Raw genomic sequence first — 12,698 nt, forward strand, 5'->3', positions numbered from 1 at the left:
TCAATTCATAAAGCTAGTTTCTATATTGTATTCCACAATTTACCAATTTTAATAAATATGCAATCAACATAACAACAGTGTTTTTGAAATATTGAATCATTTTAATTGCTCATATAACAACATTATCAAGTCATTGTCATAGTTATAATTGTGCAATTATTTAAGAAAGTCTTTTGAACAAGTGAGATTCACATTTTAATTTGACCAATTGTTTCTGAGTACCAACACTGCAATATGAAACTTTATTTTCTTTTATTAGAAAGAGCTTAATTCAAACATTTCAGGCACATAAATTGCTATTCTGCAGTGTTACAAAGGTGAAAAGCAAGTCAATTTCTTCATCAGTGAAATAAACAAATGTCACTTCTCGTTATTCATTAGTTCGCTCATTCCTAAATTTGCAACTAAACAATGCAATTCACCTTAGTATTGTTGTATTTTGATCATATTAATTTTCTAATTATTGTTCATTTGTGATTTGTTAGAGATTTTTATCTTTGTTTTGCACGCCTCTTACTTATCTCACTTCTTGCATGGGCATTGAGAACAGAGGGTCAGTGGTTAGCACTCATGTGTTACAGTGTTATGCAAATGTGTTTGATTCCATCCTCAGTCACATCTTTGTGTGGAGTTTGCATGTTCTGGTTTTCTCCCACAATCCAAAGATGTGCAGATTAGGTAAATTGGCCATGTTAAACTGCACGTTCTGTTCAGGGATGTGTAGGTTAGGAGCATTAGTCAGGGGTAAATGTCCAATAATCTGTGAGCAGAATGGTGCTGAGTGGATTATTCTTTGGAACGTCAGTGTAGACTTGTTGGGCCAAATGGCCTATTTCTACATAGTAGGGATTCCGTATAATTAGAATTGTGTTTCGCTAAACAAAACTGACATTTAAAAAAAAGTTGCCTTTGAAACTTATCTCTAACAGTCAATAGTCAATCTTGTAAAATATCTCAATGTTACTGAAATCAATGTTCAAACAAAACACTGCACATGAAGCCACACAAAGATCTTCATCACCATCTAATTACTGTTCAGTGGAATAATCACAGTAAATATCTTATTGTTTCTGAGATTAATCACCACTATCACAGTAAGGATCTGGTTATCATTCCCTCCAATAAATGCAATCGTTGTCCCTCTGGTATTTCACTTCAGTAGTTATACACCACACTGGTTGTTCAAAGCATGGTTATTCTTTATTATGAATGGCCAAGGGTTCTAACGGCAAGAGTGTTGTTCGATCTGATTTGTTGCATGTTCTCGAACAGGTTTTCTCTGTAAATATTGCAAAAAATGTGTTTACTTGGTCTTGTCCAACTGCTGATGCTAACCTTTTCAGTTCATCTTCATTAAACTTATTTGGAGAAAGTGGGGAAAGCTGAAGCTGACGATCAGAGCCAAGAGTGTGGCATTGGAAAAGGGCAGGCACATCCAAAGAGCAGGAGGATCGACCTTCCGGGCATTAGGCCATCATCAGAAAATATTCCTGATGAAGGGGTGATGCCCAAAACGTTGATTCTGCTTCTCCTCGGATGCTGCCTGACCTGCTGTGCTTTTCTGGCACCACGCTCTTGACATTAGAAAAATTTGACTGAATATTCCGAGATTATACTAAAAGTTGCTTCTGTCAATTTAATTTCCTTTGCTTTCTATTCACTAAAGTTTTCATGTTAATTGTTTCTCCTTTTCTTCTTAAATCTGATACAAATCTCAAAATACAGAACACATTAAAATTCACATGAACTATAAATCTGCATTCTCGACAAGAAAACCAATGGAAGGCGAGATAGAATTCTGGAACAGCCAACACATTTAAATGAAAAAGCAATGCCTTCCAAAAAATGTTTGCCCATCTGTATCTCTCTTTCAATTCAATAATCCTGCAAATAGTTTATAATTGTTAATTGATCTCTCTGAATGAGTACCTAATCAATGTCAATGTAACCCGCTGTAACATTAACAACAGATTGATAACTGGGTGTTACAGATCTTATTTGAAGTCAACAAATGTTTGGAATTTACTCGAATTCCACCAGGAAACATTCTTGAATCATAATACAAGAAATGAGATATGTGAGAGACGTGCAAACCTTATTTTTAAATGAACAAACTCCAATCTATTGGTCAAAATGAACAGGTGAATGGAAAAATAAAAGCAAGTTTCTGACAATTCATAAACCGAACAAATCCAAATTCACTTTGATAAAAGGACAGAGTAATATTGAGATGAATCACAACATTTAGTTACAAAGTAGGTAACCAGCTGACTGACATGTAATTGGTGGTAGCACTTGTTAGTTTACTGAAGAAGACATCAACTTTATTTCAAATTTATAGCACGAGAGAATAATGTTTAATGTGTTTCAATTGTTTGGACTTGCCCCTTTGTAACAAAAAAAATCAATCACATTACTTAGACATCGTAATCTTTAATTCTGCAACATTTTCAAATATTCTCCAGGAACTTATAAGCAACAGAATTAGATACAGGTATCCCCACAATCTGAAAGTAGAGCATTATTATGAAACCTCACATAAACGGAAAAGGGGCAAATCGAGGAAGCATTAATTTAAATGGGAAACATCTCCCCTTTTTTCATAAAAGTGAAAATCCTCTTCAGATTTCTTTCAGTTAGAGAAAACAGGGACAGATGTAAGTCTTTTGTAAAAGCAATGTGGCTAAAGTGAAGTTTCCAACACATATTTCTTGGTAACCTGACTCAAATAAGTATCAGATTGTGTGATTTTTGATATAATAGATAAGTGCAGATCTAATGTTGAATTGGAAAGCAGTTCAGTCTGTGCTTAGGTGCTCTCTAATCACCATTCAGAGCAGCTCTTGGTATATTTCTGGTGAAGGTGTGATTTGAAACCTTCCCTCGAGTCCAGTAATATAGACACTGCCACAGCTCCACAAGCTCCTTTCATAATGTTCCCACCCAGGACGGGCAGGACTGCAATATTATGTTTAATGTGGTTACACAAATGAAAACTAATCAGCTGTCTATTGTAGTAATTCAAATGGGAATTAATTTGGTAGTTTCTGTGTGTAATGGACTGGAAATTAAATAATATTTTACAATAACAATACAATGGTGGTCTTAAATAAAGAGGAATCTCATGACAATTCTTTGAAAGACAAATTGATAAAACTGCATGATCATTGTACTTTGATTTAAAAATGCAATTTCCCTTCCTTTCAAGAATGTACACCTTCCACAAATTCAAAATGAACAGTCATCGATAAAGAAAGGAACAAACAGATGTTAATTCTATTTTCTGTACATAAACGTGCGATGAATTTTAAGTAAGTTATATATATGTAAAAAGGAAACTCTTATTATGGTTCGAAATACAATAAACGTTAGCATGAAGTGAAATATAATCAAATCAATTCAACTGTGTTTTCTCAGTTAAAATACAGCTCAATATTCAAAGTAATCGAGTGATTGTACACTGCAATATCTTTACATTAATTCAGTGCTGAGATATAATTCCACATTAATACCCCTTATAGTGAAGCAAACTTGTGTCAGGAGTCAGAGGAGGTAGGGGAGGTCCTTAATGAGCATTTTGCTTCAGTATTCATGAATGAGTGGGATCTTGTTCCTGTGAGGACAGCGTGAAACAGGCTGATATGGTCGAACAGGTTGATGTTAAGGCGGAGAATGTGCTGAAAATATTGAAAAATCACAGGGATAGATGTCCCCTGGGCCAGAAAGGATATAACTTAGGTTGTTATGGGAAGGGAGGCAAGTGATTACTGTGTTTTGGCAATGATCTTTGCATCCTCACTGTCCACTGGAGTCATACCATATGATTGGAGGGTGGCAAACATTATTCCCTTATTCAAGAAAGGCAATTGAGATAATCCTGGGAATCATCGATGAGTCAGTCTTACATCAGTTGTGGCCAAATTATTGGAGAGGATTCTGAAAGACAGAATTTATGACTATTTGGAAAAGTATTGAGTGATTAGAGATGGTCAGCATGGCTTTGTGAGTGGCAGGTTATGCCTCACAAACCTTATTGAATTATTTGAGGATATTACAAGCACATTGATGAGGACAGAGTAGTGGATGTGGTGTATATGGATTTTAGCAATGTGTTTGATTAGGTTCCCCATGGTCGGCTCATTTAGAAAGTAATGAGGCATCGGATACAGGGAAACCTGCCTGGTTATAGAATAAATTGGATGGCCCATAGAAGACAGGGTGAGATTACATGGATAGTTTTCAGCTTGGAGCATGGTGACCAGTAGTATTCTGAAGGGATTAGTTCTAGGACCTCTGCTCTTTGTGATTTTTATAAATGACTTGGATGAGGAAGTGGAAGGGTGGGTTAGGAAATTTGCCAATGACATGAGGGTTGGTTGAGTTGTCGATAGTGTGGAGGGCTTTTGTAGGTTGCTAGAGGGCATTGTCAGAGGTGGGCTGAGAAGTGGCAGATGGAATACATTCTGGGAAAGTTTGAAGTTATTCATTTTGGAATTTCAAATTTGAGTGCATATTTTCGGATTAAATGCCGGATTCATGACAATGTGGAGGAACAGAGGGATCGTGGGGTGCACGTCCATGCATCCCTCATGGCTGACATCCAAGGTAATAGGTTTATTGAGACGGTGTATGCTGTGTTAGCTTTCATTCGCTGGGAAATTGAGTTTAAGAGCCATGAGGTTATGCTGCAGCTCTATGGATCCCTGGTGAGAATACACTTGGAATATTGTGTTCGGTGCTGATCACCTCATTAGACATAGGATGTGGAAGCTTTAGAAAAGGTGCAGATGAGATTTACCAAGATGCTGCCTGGACTAGAAGGCATGTCTTATGAAAAAAAGGTTGAGGGAGCTGGGGCTTTGGTCATTGCAGTGAAAGAGGGTGAGAGTTTGCTTGATAGATTTTTATAAGATGATGAGAGGCATAGATAGAATGGACATTGAAAGAGTTTTCCCCACAAAGTGGCATAATTTTAAGGTGAATGGGGGAAGTTGTGGGGAGATGTCAGAGATAGTTTCTTCATAGATAGTGGTGGGTGCGTGGAATGCACTGCCAGTGGTGGCAGTAGATTCAGATCCATCAGGGACTCTTGGATAGGCACATGGATGATGGTAAATGAAGGGCGTGTTGGTTAGTTTGATCTTAGAGTAGGTTCATTCAATTCAGATACATATGCTTCCTTTATGGTTCTGTGGGTGCTCACTCACTCATTTTCTTCAGTTTTACATCAATTTCACACTGAATGTGAGGGTGGGAATGAATTTGTAAATATAAATACTCCACCCAAACCCCCTCACAGGTCAGGAACTGTTTTTGCTACTTTCATCACTCAGAAGGAACAGGAAAATAAAGGTTCAGTCACAAATCTTACAGGCACATAGTGGCTATTATCACCAGGAAAGGCTGAACAGCTCAAAATGCTTTTCTCAAGAAAAGAGGAGGCTCAGAGACAGCCTGGTACAAGCAGGAAGCTTTGTGTCTGTGTTTTCAGAGATTTGAGGTTGAAATCATTGGGTTGGAAGCATGTTTCATTGCCCCAAATCATCAAAGTTGCGATCTAAATGTGCATCTTTCTTTCTATCTGTCTGAGTTAACAATCAGATGGACAGGTCAATGTCTGAGTGTCTTACCAAATCCCTGATTGAATCTGTCTCCCCCCACAAACTCAGGTGCTTCACCACTCACTGGGTCACGGAGAAACTCTGCCGTTACAATGAGAACTGTCTTTGTTATCATCGCCCCTCGTGCTTCTGCCTAATCCCCACTTCCTTTCATTAAATCCCAGCTGCCTCTAGTCCATCCACATGGGCATGTTGAAGAGCTTGACAGGAGAATGGATTGAAACCGAGAGTTCAATCGACAGAATGAAAGAGGAAGAAGGAAATAAACGGTGATTGTGGATCCCAGGGGATACAGACTCCAGGATTAGTCCTTGTGGGCATTCCTGCAGTAATACGAGACAGCATTCCATGGTGAGAGTTAAACCTGGGAGGCAGGAGAGGGAGCCACTGAACATGAGCAGGTTTAGTTCAAACACAGGAGGTTTGTTCAGTCAGTAACAGTGTGTTAGACATGGAGGTGAAGTGAGCAGTGAGGGGAAATGTTACCACAAGCTGCAGATGGACAACTTTCATTGGAACAGGAGGAGGCCATTCAGCCCCTCGACTTTGCTCTGCCATTCATGATGATCATAGCTGATGTGTGACCTAACGTACAATTTTTGAAACCCTTTAATTTCATCTATAAACTCCTCTGCAACAGACAAGATGAGTATTGGAAAACTAAACATCTGCAAATGCTGGGGAATCAGAAATAAAAACAGAAATTGCTGGAAACATTCAGGTCTGGCAGCCTCTGTGGAGAGTGAACCTTTCAGGACCAGTGACCGGTCAGGTGACCAGCTGCAGCTGACCATTCTGCCTGTTTCTGTAACACTGGAACAGGTTCTGGTTCGGGGGGGATGAGATTGTCAATAACAACTGAGAGAAACAGGAGGACGGGCTCAATCAGAATAAGGAATTCACTTACCCCTCCCAGTGGGACACTCACCAACACAGTCACACTGCGGAGAGGCCGCTCACCTGACCCATGTATGGGAAAGGGATTTACTCGATCTTACAATCTGCTGAGGCACCAGAGATAGCACAGTGGGTTTAGACCCTTCACCCGCTCCATGTGTGAGAAAGGATTCATTCAAATCTCTCACCAGCAGAGACATCAGTGCATTCCCACTGGGGAGAGACCATTCACCTGCTCAGTGTGTGGGAAAGGATTCACTCAGTCCTCTGACCTGCTTAAACACCAGCGAGCTCACTCTGGGGAACGGTCATTCACTTGTTCCCAGTGTGGGGGGAGATTCACTCAAATGCAGTACCTGCGGAGTCCCCAGTGAACGCACACAGGGGAGAGGACATTCAGATGCTGTGTGAGAGAAGTGATTCAGTGATTCATCCTGCCCACTGAGACCCCAGCGGGTTCACACTGGGTAGGAGCTGTTCACCCCTCTGTGTGACAAGGGATTTTTCTGAGTCTTCAACATGATTGAGAGACCAGTGAGTGCTCACAGGGAAGTGGTCATCCACCTGCTCCGTGTGGACTGCAGGACTCTGACTTTGATGTTACTGTTCATCAGAGTCAGGAGTGGCCCTTGTACATGATGACACTGTTGGAGTATTGATGTTGTTGTTGTTAACCACATTAACTGGGCTGGAGTTGACTGAACTTACATTGCCACTTTCTAAACTTCAGGATGTCTCTCTGGGCAGGATGTCTCTACAAACAGCAATGGGACAATGAGCAGGGATCATCTGTTTTAATTTAAATTGTGATTACAGCACTCCTGCTTCACAGAACTAGGTACAAGGTTGGAGTCCAGCCTTGGTCAATGTGGATTTCCCACATTCTCCCCATGATAGTGTGGGTGCCCTCCAGGTGCTCTGGTTTCCTCCCACAGTCCAAAGATGTGCAGGTTAGGTGGATTGGTCGTGCTACCTTGTCCACAGTGTCCAGGATTGTGCAGACTAGGTGGATCAGCCATGGGAAAGGCAGTGTTACAGTGATAGAGTGCTCTGGGTGTGATGTTCTTCGGATGGTCGGTGGGGTTTGATGGGCCAATGCTCTCCTTCCACACTGTCGGGATTCTATTCTATGATTGAGGATAAAGGCTAAACAGCCGGGTGTCCTTGGAGAAGGAGCATGTGGTGTGCATCAATGCTCTTGATGCCTTTAGATAGAGGTGGGCACCGCAGGGGATATAGTGCTTTATCTCCACCGCTGCCCCCTCCCCACAACTCTATTTTGATTTAGTCCCTGCTCACTCTGTCACTTGTAATGGTTTGCTTGGACCGTAATGGGCTTTTTTTGGAAATATTCAATTGGTTACACAAATGGTTTACTGCGGGTGATGATATGTCTAGATTAGAGTGGTGCTGGAAAGTCACAGCAGGTCAGGAGCCGGAAAATCAACATTGTGGCAAAAGCCCTTTTCCAGCACCACTCTAATCTCGGCTCTGGTTTCCAGCATCTGCGGTCCTCACGTTTGCACTCCTGGTGATTATATGTTCACCCAAAGCAAAATGGCGTAATGATGATTTTGATGGTGGGAAGGTTGCTGTGATCACATTTCTGGGTCAGAGAAATGGGGAAAAAGAACGCTTCGCAGCTCACAGAGCGAGACCTGAAAAGCAGTTAAATCAAACCAAAGGTTCAGACAGGGAGGGAATATTTCCCTGGAGTTTGAGTAGCTGGAAAGTGATGGTGTCCGGGAATAGACAGGACTTTGTTTTACAGAGGTTGAAAGTTTTAAAACTGTTATATTCAGACAGATTATTTTCTTTAATTTTATTTGCTGTTCAAAAAACTTTCACAACATTTAAAAACCAAAATTTACAAACCTTGTGTTAAAAGATAAATGTTAAATAAAATCCATTAAACCATCCCTCACTGAAACCTGTTGTGGAAGTGCAATCTCCTGGAGAATCCCTGCCCACTCCTTCCTACCCGGGCTCCATGACTATATACATACCTGGGAGATAGCAGCAGGAGGAGGCCATTCGGCCTTTCAATCCTGCTCCACCATTCAATGGGAAACAGCTGACCATCCAGCTCAGTCTCCTGTTCCTGCTGGGTTCCAATCCCCTTTCATGACTTTACCTCGAAGAACTATATCTAAGTCCTCCTTTGGCTTCACTGCCTTTTGTTCCAGTGACGTTGCTGTGTTACTGTGTGGGTGTAGGCAGGGGTAATGTGATGGTGCTGCCTCCTGGAGGATACACTCAGCGTCCCTCATCATCCTGCAGTAACATCAACGGGGTTTCAGCAACTCAAGAGAGAAACCATTTCCAGGATATGGGCATCACTGGCTCAGCCAGCATTTATTCCCCATCTCTAGTTACCCTTGGGAAGATGGTAGAGAGTTGCTGTCTTGAACCATTCACAGTCCATTTGGTGCAGATAGACCGACAATGCTGTGAGGGAGAGTGTGCAGGATTTTGGCCGAGTGATTCTCTATCTTTGGTTCTTCAAATGCTGGTTAACTTAATCACAATCTGCACATGACTTTGAGATTTCAGTCTGCAAACCTTCACCACCTAGCACCCTGTATAAAGGAATATGTACAGGTTAGAAATTCAGACCAGACAATTCTAGCTTCTTTGGAATATCTTTTCCCCTTTCTTCCCCCGAAGCTGTAACCCTCCAGCCCACTTACTCTCTCCCACCATTCTGACTCTGCTACCCCCTAGTGTACACCCTCCCCATTCTCATGGAGTTGCTGATAAACAGATCCATGCCACCACTTCCCATCCCTGGTTAGACTCTGTACCGTTTCTGGGTTCACTTCCTTTCCCTTCAGTTGCTGCAAGTCAATAATGTAACAGCAGAATGAAACAAAAGGAAACAGAAAGGGAGGTGGCAGATCCTGGACAGAAGAGGAAGCTTCAGTCTGGGAGAATGGGTCAGATCCTTCTTTGTTTCCCATTAGTTGATTCCCACCATTACAATGAATTTGGGATGGAGAGTGGTCCTCCATGGGTGTGGTGACACTTTGACCCCCCCAACTGATCAATACTATAAGCAGATGCATTCCACCTCCAGCTAATCACTGTGTGAAATACTTTCTGCAAAGTATACTTACCCAAAGCATATGCTCCAAAACCCGGCCACATTCTGTACATGTACAGTGCGGGGTTTCCCCACACACGTGTGGTTCCTGCCTTAGGGATTGTGGGAGCTGCAGTCTCCATGAAGCCACTGGAGCCCTGTCTCTGAAACGTGAATGAAAAATGTGGACTGGAGGGTGTTGTGTGTAGGATCCCCATTCAGACACACAGGACATGTGGACTGTCACCGGGTTTTACTGAGACATCTGCTTCCACAACCTGATTTTCTGATGTAAGGAATATTGATTCAGCCAACTGGGACGTGGGGTTGTTAATAGGAGGAGCAGATTTTAAGTAGAGGTGGCTCAATGGTTAGCATTGCTTACTCACAGCGTCAGGGACCTGGATTTGATTCCAGCCTTCGGCGACTGTGTGGAGTTTACACATTCTCCCCGTGTCTTTGTGAGTTTCCTCTGGGTGTTCCAGTTTCATCCCACAGTCCAAAGATGTGCAGGTTAGGAGGATTGGCTATGCTAAATTCCCAGTGTCCATGCCAGTGCAGGTTAAGCCATTAACCATGGGAAATACAGGGAATGGGTGAGTCTGAATGGGATGCTCATTATAGGGTTGGTGTGGACTCCATGGAAAAATACCCTGTTTCTGCACTGTAGGGACTCTGTTCTATTCTCATGGAGAAGAATGTACCTATCTCAATGTGCTGTGAATCTGTGGAATTCCCTCTTCAAAATGCGGTGGATGCCAGGACAATGAGCAGATTTAATGAAGAGATACAGATGTTGAATTTACAATGAGATGAAGGGTGAGAGAGAGCAGGTGGGAACATCCAGCTGAGACCGAGGTGAGCTCAATCATCACCGTATTAAATGGTGGAGCTGGATCGAAGGGCTGCATTGCCTCTCCTGTGCCCAGTGCTCATCTTCTTACGGTAATAACTGGAAAGCTGCATCCAAAACTCACCACCTTCACCAAAGGAGATTTTCGGAAAATGCAGGATAGTCAGGTGGATTAGTGTTCCAAACTTAGATAGTGAGGAAGCATGTGGGAGATAATGATTTTGCAATTCTAAACTGAGGTGAGTTAAAAAATCACAACAACAGGTTATAGTCCAACAGGTGTAATTGGATCATGATAAAGGAGCAACGCTTCGAAATCTAGTGTGCTTCCAATTAAACCTGAAGGACTATAACCTGGTGTTATGTGATTTTTAACTTTGTACACCCCAGTCCAACACCGGCATCTCCAAATCATATCAATTGAGGGGAGACAGTGATTTATGGTTTTAGACTGTTCAGTACATTCACACCGTCCAGAATACTCTGTGAATATCTATCCTGTACTTTATTACAAAGCCAAGGTCCCTGACAATGAAAACCAAAACACCCAGGTAACATCGCCTCACCTTGTAATCTGATAAAAGACTTGTGATAAATATGGTCAAATTTAGAATAGTTGGAAAGCGGGAAGATTAAATCCAATCCCAAGATCCTGTGCTTAAACAAAGGAGACTACAATAGGATGAGGCAGGAGTTGGCTAATGTAGACTGGAAGCAAAGCCTTTAGGGTGGGACAGTTGACAGACAGTGGAGGAATATCAAAAAACTTGTCAAACTGCTCAGCAAAAGTATATATCAGGGAAAAGGAAGGACTGTAGGAAAAGGAGTAATCTGCCATGAGTGGCTCAGGAAATAAGGGAGTCTATCACATTGTAATAGAACACATACAAATTGGCAAAGAGCAAGGAGAAACTAGGAGATTAGAAAAAAACTTTAAAAATCAACAGAAAGCTAGATGGGATTGTGGGAGAAAAGTGATGAGTAGCTGTCCCTAGGACCGGAATAGCAGTTTACATTGCTAGAGAGGAACATGTGTGTGGAGAACATATGACTTCTGTAATTGTTGAAGCACTTAACTGTTACCATAGAGATAATCCTGATTGAGTTAAAAATCACAGCACACTACAAAAGCTTGTACTTCCAAATAAACCTGTTGGACTATAACCTAGTGTTGTGTGGTTTTAAACTTTGCCCACCCCGCTCCAACACCAGTTCTTCCACAACAGAATCCTGGCAGACAGCCCCACTGAAACTGAAGTGCCTGTCAGAAACCTGACTGAGCCACAGGGGCGCAGGGGAGGGGGATGTGGTGTAACCACAAAGTGCTGAGCTGACCTCTACTTTTTAACTGCCATTGCCATGGAGATAATACTGAGAGGCAGCATCCATTCAAAACCACAAACCACAAAGGTATAAGAATGGGAGCTGCACATCGGACAGGCGGGGAGTTACCTGATGCTGCCTGGAGGTGTTCTGCATGTACACTATCCAGGTAACTGCCATGTCTCATCAATAAAGACTCAAAGAAGACCTCTCAGAGTTCTGTACCAAGTTATTCCTATCCAGCAGGGTTCAGGAATATGAGTACACAGCAGTCAGTCTTCACAGTGGAGGATATGAAGAACATGCCAGTAATTGATAAGGAGACTGAGGAAGGTGAGGACCAAGAAACCAATATTATGAAAGCATTAGAGCTGGGCAAGCTAATGGAGCTAAAGGTAGATAAGTCTCTTTGCCCTGATGGAATACATCCCAGGGTGCTCCCAGAGATAGCGGGAGAAATAGTAAATATACTTGGAGTCAGAGTCCTACAGCAGAGACAGGCCATTTGGCCCAAACTGGCCCATGCCGACCAGAATGTCCATCCACACTAACCCCATTTCCCTGCACTTGGCCCATCTGCTTCTGACCCTTTCCTATCCATGTATTTGTCCAAATGTCTTTTACGTGTTGTTAATGTACCCGCCTCAACCACTTCCACTGGCAGCTCAGTCCATATACATACCACCCTCTGGGTAAAACAGTTGCCCCTCAGCTTCCCTTTCATAATTTCTCCTCTAACCTTCAACTGATGCCCTCCACTCCTTGATTTCCTGGGAAAAAGACTGAGTGCGTTCACCTTACCCAAGCCTCTCATGATCTTATACACTTCCAGAAAAGATTCCCCCTCAGTTTCCTCTGCTCTAAACTAAATAAAAACATTCCTCGCTTGTCCACCCTCTCCCTATAACTCAGACTCCTGAGC

The sequence above is a fragment of the Hemiscyllium ocellatum genome, unplaced genomic scaffold (genome assembly GCF_020745735.1).
Source record: "Hemiscyllium ocellatum isolate sHemOce1 unplaced genomic scaffold, sHemOce1.pat.X.cur. scaffold_2027_pat_ctg1, whole genome shotgun sequence".
Taxonomy (NCBI): Eukaryota; Metazoa; Chordata; class Chondrichthyes; order Orectolobiformes; family Hemiscylliidae; genus Hemiscyllium; species Hemiscyllium ocellatum.